A 16,071-nucleotide genomic window follows, 5' to 3' on the forward strand; every position below is an offset into this window, starting at 1 on the left:
GTGCCTCTTGAATCTATAGGTTTATAGTTTTCATCAAATTTTGAAAAATTTTAGACACTATTTCTCCAAATATTTTTTCTTCTGTTTATCCCTTCCTTTTTTGGGAATCCTAGTTATAGGTATGCTAATCACTTGAAGCTGTTACATAGCATATTGATGTTATATTATATTCTTACTTTCTTTTTCCTTTTGAGTATTTTTTCTTTTATCTTTTTAAAAATATTTTATTTATTCATGAGAGACACAGAAAGGCAGAGACACAGGCAGAGGGAGAAGCAGGCCCCCTGTGGAGAGCCTGATGTGGGACTTGATCCTGTAGTCGAAGGCAGATACCCAACTGCTGAGCCACCCAGGCATCCCTTTTTAAGTATTTTTTCTATGTGTTTCTTTTCTTTTTTAAAGATTTTTATTTATTTATTTGAGAGAGAGAGAAAGAGAACACAAGCAGGGGAAGAGGGGGAGGGAGAAGCAGACTCCCTGCTGAGTGGGAAGCCCAATGCAGGACTCAATCCCAGAACCCCAGGATCATGACCTGAGCCAAAGGCAGAGCTTAACTGAGCCACCCAGGGACCCCAATTTGTGTTTATTTTCCAACGTTATGTCTTCAGATTCATTTTTTTTTTCAACAATGCCTAACTTGCTGTTAATTTCAGCTAGTATGGGCACCTGGATGGCTCAGGCCATGCTCTGGTCATGGCCTCAATATTCTTTAATGTCTTTACTCAACATATTTAACATTTCCTTTAGCCTTTTGAATATATAAAATGCAGATTATAATAACTCTTAATGTCATTATCTAATACACCTAACATCTATGTTAATTCTGGCTTGGTTTTGGTTGATTGATTTTCTCCGCATTCTGGCATATCCTTAAACATAGAATATGTAGCATTTTGTGTCTGCCTTTTTTTTTTTTTTTTTTTTGAGAGAGAATGAAAGAGAGAGTACATGTGTTGCAGGAAGGGGCAGAGGTAGAGAGAGAACCTTAAGCAGGCTCTATGCTCAGCATGGAGCCCCACAATGGTCTCGATCCCATGACCCTGGGATCATGACCTGAGCCAAAATCAAGTCAGATACTTAGCTGACTGAGCCACCCAGATGCCCTTGTGTCTGGCTTCTTTCACTGCATAATGTTTCCAAAGTTCATCCATGTTGTAACATGTATTAGAACTTCACATTTTTGTAGACAAATAATATTCCCAGAAAACGCTATATCACATTTTGTTCATTTATCAGTTGTTGGGCATTTGAGTTGTTTCTAATTTTTGGCTATGATGAATAATTCTGCTATTAATATTCATGTACAAGTTTTTGTGTGGATATATGTTTTCAATTCTCTTATAAATATACCTAGGATTTATAGCTGAGTTGTATTGTAACTATGTTCAACTTTCTGAAGGACTGCCAAACTGTTTCCAAAGTGGATGTACTGGGCAGCCCAGGTGGCTCAGCGGTTTAGCGCTACCTTTGGCCCAGGGTGTGATCCTGGAGACCCGGGATCGAGTCCCACGTCGGGCTCCCAGTGCATGGAGCCTGCTTCTCCCTGTGCCTATGTCTCTGCCTCTCTCTCTCTGTGTGTGTGACTATCATAAATTAAAAAAAAAAAAGTGGTTAGCATAGTGCCTGATATGTAACCCCAGGCTTGAACTCATGACCCAGAAATTAAGAGCCATGTGCTCCGTCTACTGAGCTAGTCAGGTGCCTGAGTTATAATTATTAGTTAATGCTGATTGGCAAACACTAGATGGGAACCCAAATCTGCATAAGGAAATTACTTAAATAAATTTAAAAATTAATATTTTGACCTCTTTTTAGGGTATAATGTTGGCCTATTTTAAAGTTAGCTCCCGGGACACCTGGGTGTTTCAGCGGTTGAGTGTCTGCCTTTGGCTCAGAATGTGATCCTGGAATCCTGGGATCGAGTCCCGCGTGGGGCTCCCTGCGTGGAGCCTGCTTCTATCTCTGCCTCTCTCTCTGTGTCTCTCATGAATAAATAAATAAAATCTTTATTTATTTATTTTTTAAAGATTTGTTTATTTATTTATGAGAGAGAGAGAGAGGCAGAGACACAGGAGGAGGGGGAAGCAGGCTCCACGGTGGGAGCCCCACGCGGGACTCCATCCTGGGATTCCAGGATTGCGCCCTGGGCCAAAGGTGGGCGCTAAACCACTGAGCCACCCAGGGATCCCCAGTAAAATCTTTTTTTTCTTTTTTCTTTTTTTTTATATTTATTTATTTATGATAGTCACAGAGAGAGAGAGAGAGAGGCAGAGACATAGGCAGAGGGAGAAGCAGGCTCCATGCACCGGGAGCCCGACGTGGGACTCGATCCCGGGTCTCCAGGATCGCGCCCCGGGCCAAAGGCAGGCACTAAACCGCTGCGCCACCCAGGGATCCCCCCAATAAAATCTTAAAAAAAAAAGTTAGCTCCCTTTTTGATAAGATGTGAACACACAAAACTTATCACTTGAGTATATTCTGTCTTGTATTTTATATCCTTAGGTGTCTCATCTCATTTTGATCCTGCCCTACTTAGAGTGGGAGAAGGATGGAACAGTAAAGATATTTGATGCCTGATTTAAGTGAAATGTCTTTTTTTTTTCATTTTACAGATAAATTTCAATTCAATTCCTTATAATGTACCTTATTTTATAAACATGTTGATAAGTTTCTCTATCAAAAATAATCACATTTTAAGTTGACATAAAATTAGATAATTTGAAATTCATTTATTTATTTTTAACACTTTTTAAAAAAGATTTTATTTATTTACTTATTCATGAGAGATGGGGTAGGGGGAAGGAGCAGAGGAAGAGAGAGAAGTAGATTCCACGCTGAGCAGGGAGCCCCATGGCTGGATCCCAGGACCCCAATATCATGACCTGAGCCAAAGGCAGACACTTGACTGTCTGAGCCACCTAGGAACCCCTGAAATTCACTTTATTAAGAAACATATAATGTCTCAGTCTTTTCGAAAATATATATTTACCAGAAGATATGATTTGGATTAACAGGCTATCTGGCTCGATTATTTCTACTTAGAAGTATAATTCATTTAAACAAAGGCTTATCTGATTAAAACACTGTGGAAGTGATCTCTTGCATGTTCTTAAAAAAGTGAATGATGAAGGAAAAAAAAATAACAGTATTTTTGACCTGAGTTTTTATGTGAAATTGAAGTGTACGCTGTTCTTTTTGCTTCTTTTCTGTAATAGACATTGTGTTTGTGATTCAGTCTCTGTGTGTGTAGTCCTACTTTTGTTAATGTGTCTTCATTTCTTGGTGAAGTGAAAGCTGACCTAGAACTGTGGTCATTCCTGTGTCAAAGTTACAACAACTGTGGTCACTGAGCAATTACTATGGCAATCCTACTGGTCCTAAAGGGATAGTTGTGTTAGACCAAGATCTAATATTATCTGTAGAAGGGGAATGAACTGGGCTGTATGAGCTGAGTGAACTGAATGCAGTTTGATCTTGTGTCACTGTTTAACCCAAACAACCAAATTTATAAAAAGTAATTTATTCTGCAGAAGGATTAAAATCCTAGGGACGCCTGGGTGGTTCAGCAGTTGAGCCTTTGGCTCAGGGTGTGATCCTGGAATTCGGGATGGAGTCACATCGGGCTCCCTGTGGGGACCCTGCTCTTTCTCTGCATGTGTCTCTGCCTCTCTCTCTCTGTGTCTCTCATGAATAAATAAATAAATCTTCTTTTTTTTTTTTTTAAGAAGGATTACAATCCTAGAAGACCTTTAAGTGCTGCTTTTTAAATTAATTGCTTTTTCCTGACAATTTTTAATTTTATTTTAGATTTTATTTATTTATTTGACTGGGAGCCAAGGGATGAGCATGCATGAGTAAGGGGGCTAGCAGAGGGAGAGGGAGAAGCAGACATCCCTGCTGAGCAGGGAGCCCGATTCTGGACTCGAACCCAGGACCCTGGGATCATGACTTGAGCTGAAGGAGATGCTTAACCAACTGAGCCACCCAGGCACCCCAACAATTTTATTTTAGTACTGAAATATTGTAGAATTCTCAGAAATGACAAAGAATGACTATGTGGTTTCTATGTCCAAATAAAGTACTATTCTTTTTTTTTTTTTAAGGAACATAAAAACATTATTGAACTGGTATGTAAATAAAACTGTTAGTGGTTTTCTTTTTTACCATGATCCGAAAATATTTATAAGGTTGTAACTGATACAGATTATTAATATATAGAAGAAAACTCGAAAGAGTGACAAGATGTGTAGCAGTAGAACATGTGTTTTCTTTTCGTTTTTCCAGAGAGGTAATAGATTTGTATGGATCCATCTACCTTCTCTCCTTCTATTGTTCGGTTGTGAGATTTTTGTCTGCAGTTAGTACTCAGCTAGAAGCAAATGAATATCCTACCTTTTTCAAATTTGTTTTTTGTTTATTTTTTAAATCTCCATTCTTTAGTTCATTCAATATATACTAAACACTTGTTCTATAACAGGCACTCAGGTAGGTGGTAGGGGTACCTTATTGAACAAGACTACCAGGACTTCCTCAATAAGTTTTTAGTCCTGGACAATTTTTTCCCTCTCTTTCATTTTTGTATTTTCCTATTGTTTTCTTCCTGTGCCCTTTCTCTTCTTTACCTTTATTTCTTTCCCTCATTTTCTTACTTTTCTTCCTTTTTTTCTTTGTCAGGAAATTGCTAAAAGGCTTCCCTTTCTTGTTCAGGCTTGTCTAGGCTCAATATATGAAACTCCTTTCTTTGCACCACAGTCTTTTCCCGTGGGAATTCAGGGACATTCATAACTTTTGGCCTGACTTAACTGTGTCTGTACCTCCTCTGAGGAAAATTGGTTGCCAGCTGATGAGAGTATCATTTCCTCTACTGCCATAGAATCATACTTCTCTGCCTTTCATCATGCTGCCAAACTTTGTGAAGAGTGAATCCTTTGGGGAAAGACATCTTCCTGTCTCTGTCTACAAGCAATCATTTTTTGTTAAAACCATTTTTTAAAAATTGGTTTTTATATCTGTGTACCTAAATTTATCTCCAATTTGGTTCCACTGGTCACAGAATAGTTTTACCTTACTGGCTGAATATTTTCATTTCTGCTGAGCTTCCCTCAGTGAATATTACAGGGTATTTTCCAGCAGTATTTTTGCAAAAAAGGGGGTGGCAGTAGACAGAAGCCTAATATAAGTTCAAATATAGCCATTGTCCTATTGCTTTCTGACAGAATATAGTGAGAAATCAATGCAATGAGGGTCACAAATGACAGTAGATAAGGATAAGAAAGTTGGGTTTATCTGAAAGCACAGATGAATTAGGATTATGGGATTAATTTTGTCCCAGAAAGTTCTTTTGATCCAATCCTGCCTCTTTAAAGTTGAAGAGCAGAGATGTGATATGCCAGGAATCATACAGCAAGTTAATGATAGCCCAGGCTAGAACTCACATCACAATTTCCAATTTCCTTTTTAAATTTTTTAAAATAATTTTTAAAATTTTGTTAAAGGACAACATTTATCTTTTTTCTTTAAATTTTATTTTTATTTATTCATGAGAGACCCAGAGAGAGAAAGACGCAGAGACACCGGCAGAGGGAGAAGCAGGCTCCATGCAGGGAGCCAAATGCAGGACTCCAGAATCACGCCCTGGGTCAAAGGCAGGGGCTAAACCACTGAGCCATCCAGGCGTCCCAAATTTCTTTATTAAAGATTTTTTAAAAGATTTTGTTTTTAAGTAATCTCTATATCCAGCACAGAGTTCAAATTTACAACCCCAAGCAAGATCAAGAGTGGCATGCTCTATTGACTGAGCTGCTAGGTGCCCCTCAATTCCTAGTTTTCTTTTTCACTTCGAAGTAGGATATTGGGAAAATTATCTTTTGGTGGGGAGTTATCATATGATGGAAAAGGATTTGTCAAATCCACTGGGATTCAGACTTTCATACATTTCAGCTGAGAATCAGAGAGTCTAATTGCATATGATCCTTGTGCAACCAGCTGAGATGTTGGAAAGAACTAGTATAATAAAATTAAGTGCTATCTACTGAATATTCAGTCTGTGTCTTTTAGCTCCTAGATTCATAGGTGTGGGTTTATTTTATGTCTTGTTTGTTGATGTTGTCTGTTGCTTAGGAGAAATATGATTTTTCCCTAACACCAAGTGTTACAGTTACAGGTAGAGTGGGGGAAGGTAAATTTGCTTTTGATGAATTCAGGGAGTAAGTGATACAATGAAGAGTTATGTATATAAAAATGATAGGAATAAGGAGTCAGAACCCCAAGTTCATCTACTTAGTTGTTATTTGAACTGACTTAGTACACTTTAATCTCAGTACTGAGGAAGTCATTTTGACTCTGGCTTTCCACCCCCCTAACCAAGAATCATTTCTTCTCTGCTCCATTGGCATGGATATTACTGTTTATTGGTGTGGTAGCTAGGCTCCAACATGGTCCCCAATGATCCCTTGCCTCCTAGTAATCATGGCCTTATATAGTCCCCTCCCAACATTATATCAGCATTGGTTTGTGTGACCAATAGGATATGATAGAAATAACGGTATGTCACTTCTGAGGTTACCTCATAGAAGACATTGTGGCTTCTTTCTGCCTTGTACTCTCTTGCATCCTTCCCTCTGGGGAAGGCAGCTGCGAGCTTATGAGATACTCAGCTCTATGAGAAGACCACATAGAATGGAACAGATGTTTTTGCCTTCTGCCAACAACCAGGGAGGAAAACCAGCTTTCTGCTAATAGACCTGTGAGTGAACCATCTTGGAAACGAGTCCTTTAGTTCTGGTTAAGTTTCAGGTGGCTGCAGCACTGTTGGGCTGTATGAGAGATCCTGCACCAGAGCCCCTTAGCTTAGTCACACTCAAGATTCCTGAACCCCAAAACTGTAAGATAATAAATACTTGCTGTTTTGAGATGCTAAATTTGGGGGATGATACATTACACAGCAGTAAATAACTATACAACTCACAAAAGTTGAACATTCTCAATTTAAAAACAATTATAATAAAAATAAATGTAGATGTTTTTACTATGAGATTTGACCCTTGGAAACAAACACTGTATCTGTATGTGGCCTACATCAGTATTTTCATTTTATGAAATAGGAAACAGGAATAGAAAGGTCAAATGATTTATGTTGGAGGAGTGGTGGAGGCTAAAAATTGAAACATACTTTTTTTTTTTTTTCCATTTCTCTTTGAACTATGGTTCTGTTAAAATACAGGTAAAGACTAAGTCCAAAGTGAGACCAATAAATCCAAACAAGAGACTTATGATTTGAGGACACTTTCATTTAAAGAGAAGTTTTCTGAGAGCTCTTTGTTGTTGTTTCTAAGATCTTATTTAAGAGAGTGAGAGAGAAAGAGAAAGATGAGGGGGAGGAGCAAAGGAAGAGGATCTTTTTTTTTTTCTAAGATTTTATTTATTTATTCATGAGAGACACAGAGAGAGAGAGAGAGAGAGAGAGGGAGGGGGGCAGAAACATAGGCAGAGAGAGAGAAGCAGGCTCCATTCAGGGAGCCCGATGTAAGACTCGATCCCGGGATTCCGGGATCACGCCCTGGGCTGAAGGCAGGCACTCAACCGCTGAACCACCCAGGCATCCCAAAGGAAGAGGATCTTAAGTAGACTCCACGCTGAGCATGGAGCCCCGTGCGGGACTTGATCTCACAACGCTGAGATCATGACCTGAGGTAAAATCAAGAGTTGGGTGTTTAACTGACTGAGACACCCAGGCACCTCAGCTCTTGTTTGAATATTAAATTATTTCAAGTGGTCTGAGTCATTTTATCTTTACATGCAGGTCAATTATGCCACTTTCAATTAATAAATGTGGAGGGGATTTCAGTGGATGATTTAACTCTGGCCTCAATGTGAATTTTTTTTTATCAATTCAGCAAACATTTGTCAAGAACACCACTGCTGGCCAGAGGATACAAAGATAAATAATAAAATACCTTGGCTTATGAATAGCTTATAGGTTAGTGGTAGGGAAGATAATTTCAATAGTGTGGGAAGAGTTCTGATACAGGATTCTTTTTTTTTTTTTTTTTAAAGTATTTATTTATGATAGTCACACAGAGAGAGAGGCAGAGACACAGGCCGAGGGAGAAGCAGGCTCCATGCACCAGGAGCCCGATGTGGGATTTGATCCCGGGTCTCCAGGATCGCGCCCTGGGCCAAAGGCAGGCACTAAACTGCTGCGCCACCCAGGGATCCCTGATACAGGATTCTCAGGAAACAGGCAGATGTAGAGGAGGTGTACTTAACCCAGTTTGGGAATTAAGGGATGACAAAGGACTTTCTCAAAGGGGTACAAGACACTTTGTAGCATTTTGAATCTGTCTTGGCTGCTTTCTAGACACTTGGGAGTGTCTAGAAAAAGAGTAACAATATTGTATGCTGCCTTCCTATTATCTTTCATATATGGGTAAGGTGGTCTTTATTTTTGAGCTCTGCTCACAAACCAGAATTCAGCAGGTTCTTTGATTCAGAGGCTGCTCAATGCCTGGAGGTGCTGCTGGTGCCTATGGTGGATGCTAGGGGCCAGGTGGGGATACAAGAAAAAGGGAAGAGGGGGCAAAAGATAAAAAGAAAGAGACTGGAAGAAATGAAGTGGGAGAGAAAGAAAAGAGAAGGAAATGGAAGGATTAATAACTATGGTTTGTTGCACACTACTAGCCATTGTACTAAGTGCTTTGCAAACCTGATTTTGGTACTCACAATAGCCATATGAGGTGGCTGCTGGTAGTATCTGTTTTACTGATTAGGATATTGAGGCTAAAAGATGGTCATTTGCTAAAAGTTACACAGCTAGTAAGTAGCAGAGCTGTGATTTGAACTCAGGTCTGACTTCAAAATCCAAACTTCCAAATCCAACACTCCTAACCATAATGCTGGGAAGGTAATATATTTACCTGCTGTGGTGTGAGAGAGGGTCACCATAGACAATCGCGACTGCTCCAGGGCTGGCTCTGGGATTTTTTTTTTTTTTTTTTAAGTTTGTAGACAAGTCTTTAACAGTGAAGATCCCTTAATTGGATTTGCCTGTTATCCAATATTGCACACCACATCGCATGCTGTGCTTCAGTTCCCTACATGAATCAGTTAGAACCTTCCCATTTAGTCTAATGAACCCTAATTTCAGACAAAGGTAACTGTCACCTTTTGTTTCATCCTGTGCTTTTATTTTTCAAATACCAGAGCCGACCTCTGAACTCAATCTGCACTTGCCTATTGATGCATAAATATCTATAATATCACAGTAAATTAAATTCTATTTTAAAGGGTTTCTATTTAACAATCTGTCAGAACTTTCACAGTATTTGATTTCTGGTCTCCTCCGTCCAGTGACAGGTTTATCTCAATATGGCTTGATTAATGAAACCTTTTATTTGGTGTAAGCACACCTATTATTACCATAATCTCTTAATGCTTGCTTAGGCAACATTGAGGTCTGGCAGCAGGGACTCTCAAAACTTCTAGCTTCTTTAGCTCTACCAGAACATTGGGTGAGATTAACGGGCCGGGAGACTGATGCCCTCCTAATGGGGAGCATGGTAATGTTAGTGTCAGCTAAATGATATAGCACTCTGTCTCAGAGGCTTGGCCAAACTCCCTTTCAACCTCTAGGGTTTAAGAAATGTTTCTGACTTAGTCCCAACAAATCCGCCTTCCTCTCCATTGCTACCTTGTCCTTGCATGTCAGTCACTGGGGGGCGTGGCTGACAGCTCCCTTGGTAGCCCGGCAATTGCAATGTGCACTGTGCAGCTGAGAAGTGGGATGAAGTCTAAAATAAAAGAATATATTGAAAAAGAGTGTCTTAATGAAGCCAAGGGGCCAGGCACTAATAGCTCTTAAGAAATAGAAATGACTTTATGATGGATATTCCACAAGCAACCTTTTCAGAGAAGAAGAGTGCAATTGAATTATGTTTTGTTCCTGACAAGTATTTACCTCGGAGAGGAGCTGCCATTACTGCTGGATTACCTCCTTTGCGTCCTACATGCTTCCGATGCCCTGCGAAAAAAATATTTTGGGTTTCACATAGATTCAACGCTGTCACTCTGTTTTACTTTGCTATTAAATATTTAGTAGCGTTAAAAGTGAGACATTGAAAATAAAATGTGAAAGTTGTTTGTGCTGAAGAAACTGTCTTCTCTGCAGGTTTTTTCTCGCCAGTATTTTCTGCACTGGTAAAATGATAGGCTTCTGCTGTATATTATACTGTTCCTTTATTTGTACCCCTGTCTGCCTCTAATACTTAAAACATCTCATACTTTTTTTTCCCCTTTCTCTTTTCAGTTTGTGGTCATTGTGGTTTTAAGTGCAATAGAATTCACCTGGAGAGTTTTGCTGTTTTTAAACTTCCTGAAATAGGAAAGAGAATAAGGTAATATTCATAAATGCGAGTCAAAGTCCTAACAAATAATAAAATCAGATTTTAAAAAAGTGTTATTTCAAAAGAACATATTTTTAAAAAGAGCATGTTAGTTAACATTCTTTGTTCATACTTGAATAATCAGAGGGAAAATAACCCCTGTAAGCAATAGAAAATAGTATTTGCTTATCTAGTGACTGTACTAACTTGATAATTAATTTGACTGAGTTTGCAATTTGTTATTAAATATATATACTTATACAGACTTTAAATTGCAGAAGTTCTCTTCTGGAGTTTCTGTGGTGAAAGGGAAAATACTATAGAAAATATTTCTTTTAAAGTGGTGACATCAGATTTTTATTATTAGTTTAGCTTTAACTGGATTAATTATAATCATACTGAATAAAGTGTGGTTAACTCTACTTTCAAAATTAGATATATGGTTTAAGAAGATCCATGCAATAAAGTAAGGAAGTAGAGAACCTAGTTTAATTTAAAATAAGACTGAAAATCAATCAAATAATTCTCAATTAATATAATTAATAATAAAGATCTTGTGTTCTGTTCGAAAAATACATAACATTTTTATTCATTAAAAATATTCTTTTACAAGAAAATACAGAAACCTCTCAATGAGGTACTGAGTGGAGGATTATTTTAATTCTCCAACATGTTTCTCAGTTTTTAGTTTATTTCACATCATGCTTTTTAACCTTCGACAACAAATATTGTTGTACCATGAAGACAGCAAATCCAAACAATTACATATGTAGTCCAAAGGCATACACAAGAAAATCAATATTTGACATCTTTGCAACTCCCTCTTTGCAGTAGCGTTCAATAGCTCTTATTCATTATACACTTATATCTCTTTCAGATTCGCCTTTGTCACTGGAAACCCATTTTTTTTTCTCCTTTGACTTCCACATAACTTCTTTGCCCTGTACTTTTACAGATGCCTTCTGGCTATAAATACTAATGAAATCTCTTTGCTTAATTCAATTTTGCTGGTACACTTACAGTTATGACCTAACTTTCCCACGAGAGAGACTGATTGAACATTCCACTACCTTATGGATGGGAGCAAACATTCTTACAGAACTGGACTGACAATTTCCATAATTATAGAATTCACAGCCTAATGACCTTAAAAAACAATAAAAAGACTCTTGTTAATTCCATTTCTGTTACTGACATTCAAGATATTTCATTTTTCACGGGACAACAAATTTACTTTTTTATTTTCTAAAGAGCAGGCTATCCTTTCCCCCCAGATTAAATTTTCTGAATATTGAAGTATTCCATTGAATATTTAGCATTTCTTTGTCTTTTAAAAGTTAGAATATTTATGATCCTTAGAATGCGTTTGACTGATTTATAGCAATCAATTATAAGAGTACGTTTTCAAATAGCCCTTTTAAAAATGAAGAATAGAATAATTAAAAAGATCACAAGTCCTCCCTTGCATATAATTATTTCATTATTTCATTACAGTGCAGAAATTATTTTTGCTGACTGTGAGCAATTTTAATTGAGTGAGATCTGTGTTAATATACGATAGCAAGCAGTTCTTCCTAAGAAATAAGATCACTAATTGCCTAAATTTTTATTCAGTACAGTGAGTCTTATGAGTCACATTGCAATATAAACCTAATCACTAGGTAGAGTGGGTACAATACTTTTTCTGTAGTATAGATATCCTAAAAGCATAACCTGCCTGCTAATTTATTCCTTCAACAGGTTTATTGCCTTATTAAGCATTTGTTTTGTAGAAAATTCTTAATCTATCCAGTTATCATGAAAAAACTATGATAATGAAACATAAAAATTCAGATCCAAAGTCTACTAAAGCTAGCATAAATAAGCAAAGCTAAAACACAGTATCTTTCGTTCTCTTAAATACCAAAATATTTAGCATCTTAGTACATATTCTGGAAGCTTTTGACTTACAAATAAAGACTGCTCCTCAGATATGGAAATCTTGAGAGTAGGATAGACTGCTATCAAGTAAAGTTAAATTAAATGTTAATAATAAACCATATTCTTGCAAAAATTTAACATTCATCATAAATGTTATAGTATCTTTGGCATATCTAAATATTTTATATGTATCTGAGATATTTTCTTCCCAAAAGAATTTTAAATATATTTATTATTATAAGAGAATGAATAAGTTATAATAAAATCAACCAGAACCATTATCTTAATAACATAGACTGTTTTGATAAAACATGAGTAAACATTTAAAAAATATATTTGTTCTTATGTATAGTTTAATATTGAGTATACTGTTGAGGGTGTAACTTAGATCTTAACCAAAAAGTTCTGTATTTGAGTGTATTCTTAGTTTATATATAATTTTTGAAAGTAGAAACAAAGTATTTGAAAAACTCGATATTTATTCATAAATTCATTTCTCCATTCAACAAATATTTAGTAAGCACTCTGTGTGCTAGAAGTAATTCTAATGTGCTAATGCTACTTTCCTGTACCCTTCCAAGAGAAGTGCTAACATATTTGCGTTCTTTGCTTGGATTCAGGTATGTTTGCTGCTATATGCAGAAGTTGACCAGATTGGTATTAATCACCAATGTAGAAATTACAGAGTTGTTTACAATTCTAATTTCTAGATCAATACTTAATGTGTTAGCAGTGACTAAAACCTTTTGGAAATCTCTAAGAAATGAGTTACTATTGTGAAGAGAACTTTTTTTTTTTTAATTTGGAATTTTTTTAAATTGGAGGTCAAGAATTATATGGGTTATAAAGGGTAAAATGAACTATTAGCTATAGAAAGAGACTTTCTCGTGGTAAAGAAGTTCCAGCATAGTGCAGTGGAAAGGTGACATAATCTAGAAGAATAAGAACTAAGCCACCCAGAGTCCTGGGTTCTGCTACTCCCTATTATTAACTAGCTGTAAGACTTTGGGCAAGTCTTGAAACCTCACTGAACCTTGTTTCCAAATCTGGGAAATGTGAATCATAATCTTTACTCTGGCTCCTCGTAGGGATGTTGTCACGATTAAATAGTAGCTTCCTCATTTGTAAATTGAGGGTTGCAATTTAGAGTACTTCTTAATCTGGGGCAGTCTCAGAATCCCTTTGAAACTATGCAGACTTGTGTGTATATATTCATTTGTACATCTTTCTGGGTAGGAGATCTGTAGCTTTTGTCACATTCTCAAATAGGCAAGTGACCCAAAGAAGGTTAAGAAACACTGGATTTGAGAATCTCTAACATCTTTCTACTCTTAAATTCAAATTTCATTCTTCCTCTCTGAATAATATATATGAAAGCACTTTGAAAGACTGCTAAACAAATGCAAAGTATCATTCTCCATCTCTCTTTATGGATCTAGCCTATGTAAAAGTCACAGCGTTACTTGAAAAGGCGATATTATATTATATTGCATGGATTATTGAATAAACATATTGCCTGGGGGAATTTCTCAAATACAGGGTTCAGTATTGAGCCCATAGGAGAGTTAGAGTGTGTCACAGAGGCTTAGAGAAAATAGAAGGAAATCTAGGTGAGAGTGCAAAAATATTTTAACATAGGTTTAGTGTAGTTTAGGGGATCCCTGGGTGGCGCAGCAGTTTGGTGCCTGCCTTTGGCCCAGGGCGCGATCCTGGAGACCCAGGATCGAATCCCACATCGGGCTCCCAGTGCATGGAGCCTGCTTCTCCCTCTGCCTGTGTCTCTGTCTCTCTCTCTCTCTCTCTCTCTGTGACTATCATAAATAAAGAAAAAAATAAAAATAAAAAAAAAATAAAAAAAATAGTGTAGTTTAGTAGGGAGGCTTTAAACTAGTAATTAAAATAGCATTAGGCTATTGATGTAGTTCTAGTCTAGATTATGGCACTCCTAGCTATTTCTCAATTTCTTTTACTCTAAAATGATTTTACTAATTCATACCTCACAAGATTTGGGGAGAGTTAAGTTAGTTAGATTAAATTAATGTAGGTGAAAGTGTTTTTTTTTTTTAAAGATTTTATTTATTTATTCATGAGAGAGAGAGAGAGAGAGGCAGAGACACAGGCAGAGGGAAAAGCAGGCTCCATGCAGGGAGCCTGACGTGGGACTCGATTCTGGTCTCCTCGACCCTGGTGTCCTCAATCCTGGTCTCCAGGGCAGCGCTAAACCGCTGAGCCACCCAGGCTGCCCAGGTGAAAGTATTTTTAGTCAACTGTACAGTGTTACACAAAAGCAAGGAGTTCTCCAGTCAGAGGAGGAAATTCCCACTATTCAGGATTTCCTACTGTGGAGGGGAGGTAGGTTAGGGGGGGCACATTGAGTTAGAGTACCCTTAACCAGTGAAAAAAACCTGCAAAGGCAGGGTTGTTTTTTTTTTTTTTTTAATTTTTTTTTCTTTATTTATTTATGATAGTCACACACACCGAGAGAGAGAAGCAGAGACACAGGCAGAGGGAGAAGCAGGCTCCATGCACCGGGAGCCCGACGTGGGATTTGATTCTGGGTCTCCAGGATTGCGCCCTGGGCCAAAGGCAGGCGCCAAACCACTGCGCCACCCAGGAATCCCTAAAGGCAGGTTTTTTATCTAAGAAATAGTTGACTTGGGTTTCAGTTTACCTCTTTTTTTCCTGAATTTGCATCAGAATGGAGTGAAAAGAACATTTGGTTCTAGAACTTGTTTGTCTTCTTACTAAGAGTGAGTCTGAGTTCCTAGATAGAAGGCAGAGATGGGATTTCATGAATTTTTATGTTCACAGCCCTATGGAGGTATTCAAAAAGTCTATTTCATTGAAAGCCCGGCCTAGTTACTTTCTCTAAGCAATGTTTCCTCTATTTGTAGGGATGATAATAATTAAAAAAAAAAAAAAAACACACACACACACACACACACACACACAAAACCAGGACACCATTTATTGAATACTCTATACCACATACTTTATACATGTTATTTTGTTCTAGCCTCACAGCAACCCTGTGAAATATATCCCCATTTAAAGATGAGGATTCTGGGGCACTTGGGTGGCTCAGTGGTTGAGCATCTGCCTTTGGCTCAGGTCGTGATCCTGGGGTCCTGGGACGGAGTCCCACATTGGGTTCCCCGCAGGGAGTCTGCTTCTCCCTCTGCCTATGTCCTCTGCCTCTCTCTCTGTGTCTCTCATGAATAAATAAATAAACCTTTAAGAAAAAATAAAGATGAGGATTCTGAAGTTCATACAAGATAAGTGACTTAATACTAATATCATAACCACCTTGCAAATTTATTGGAAAGATAAAATTATGTAATGTACTTGATCATACTTTAAAAACTGTTTAGACTATATAAATATAATGCTGCTGCTACTGCTCTTTTGCTTTTTGTTCCTTTTGTCAGCTGCTCTAGCTTCAAAGATTTTTACTTTATGAATAAACAGTCTCCCTATTGAACTAAGAGGATTCTTTGACAGAAGATTTAAGGTACATTGTAACCCAGAAATGCAGATTTGGTCATGGCAGAAAATGGTTATTGCTAGGTTATTTTTGTTTGTTTTTTAATTTTTATTTATTTATGATAGTCACACAGAGAGAGAGAGAGGCAGAGACAAGGCAGAGGGAGAAGCAGGCTCCATGCACCTGGAGCCCAATGTGGGATTCGATCCCAGGTCTCCAGGATCACGCCCTGGGCCAAAGGCAGGCACCAAACCGCTGCGCCACCCAGGGATCCCTATTGCTAGGTTA

At 37.7% G+C, this 16,071-nt stretch overlaps 1 long non-coding RNA gene across 1 annotated transcript in view; it reads right to left on the reverse strand.

Annotated features, from left to right (window-relative positions):
* LOC111096112 overlaps positions 1-14,992 on the reverse strand; it is a 32,413-nt gene extending 17,421 nt beyond the window's left edge. Inside the window, exons 1-2 of the long non-coding RNA XR_005358891.1 lie at positions 14,971-14,992; positions 9,956-10,018 (exon numbers count right to left, since the gene is read on the reverse strand). This is a non-coding gene — a long non-coding RNA (uncharacterized LOC111096112). The remainder of the gene's footprint in view (positions 1-9,955; positions 10,019-14,970) is intronic.
* Between the last annotated feature and the right edge of the window lie 1,079 nt (positions 14,993-16,071).

Source organism: Canis lupus, chromosome 5 (genome assembly GCF_011100685.1).
Source record: "Canis lupus familiaris isolate Mischka breed German Shepherd chromosome 5, alternate assembly UU_Cfam_GSD_1.0, whole genome shotgun sequence".
Lineage (NCBI taxonomy): Eukaryota > Metazoa > Chordata > Mammalia > Carnivora > Canidae > Canis > Canis lupus.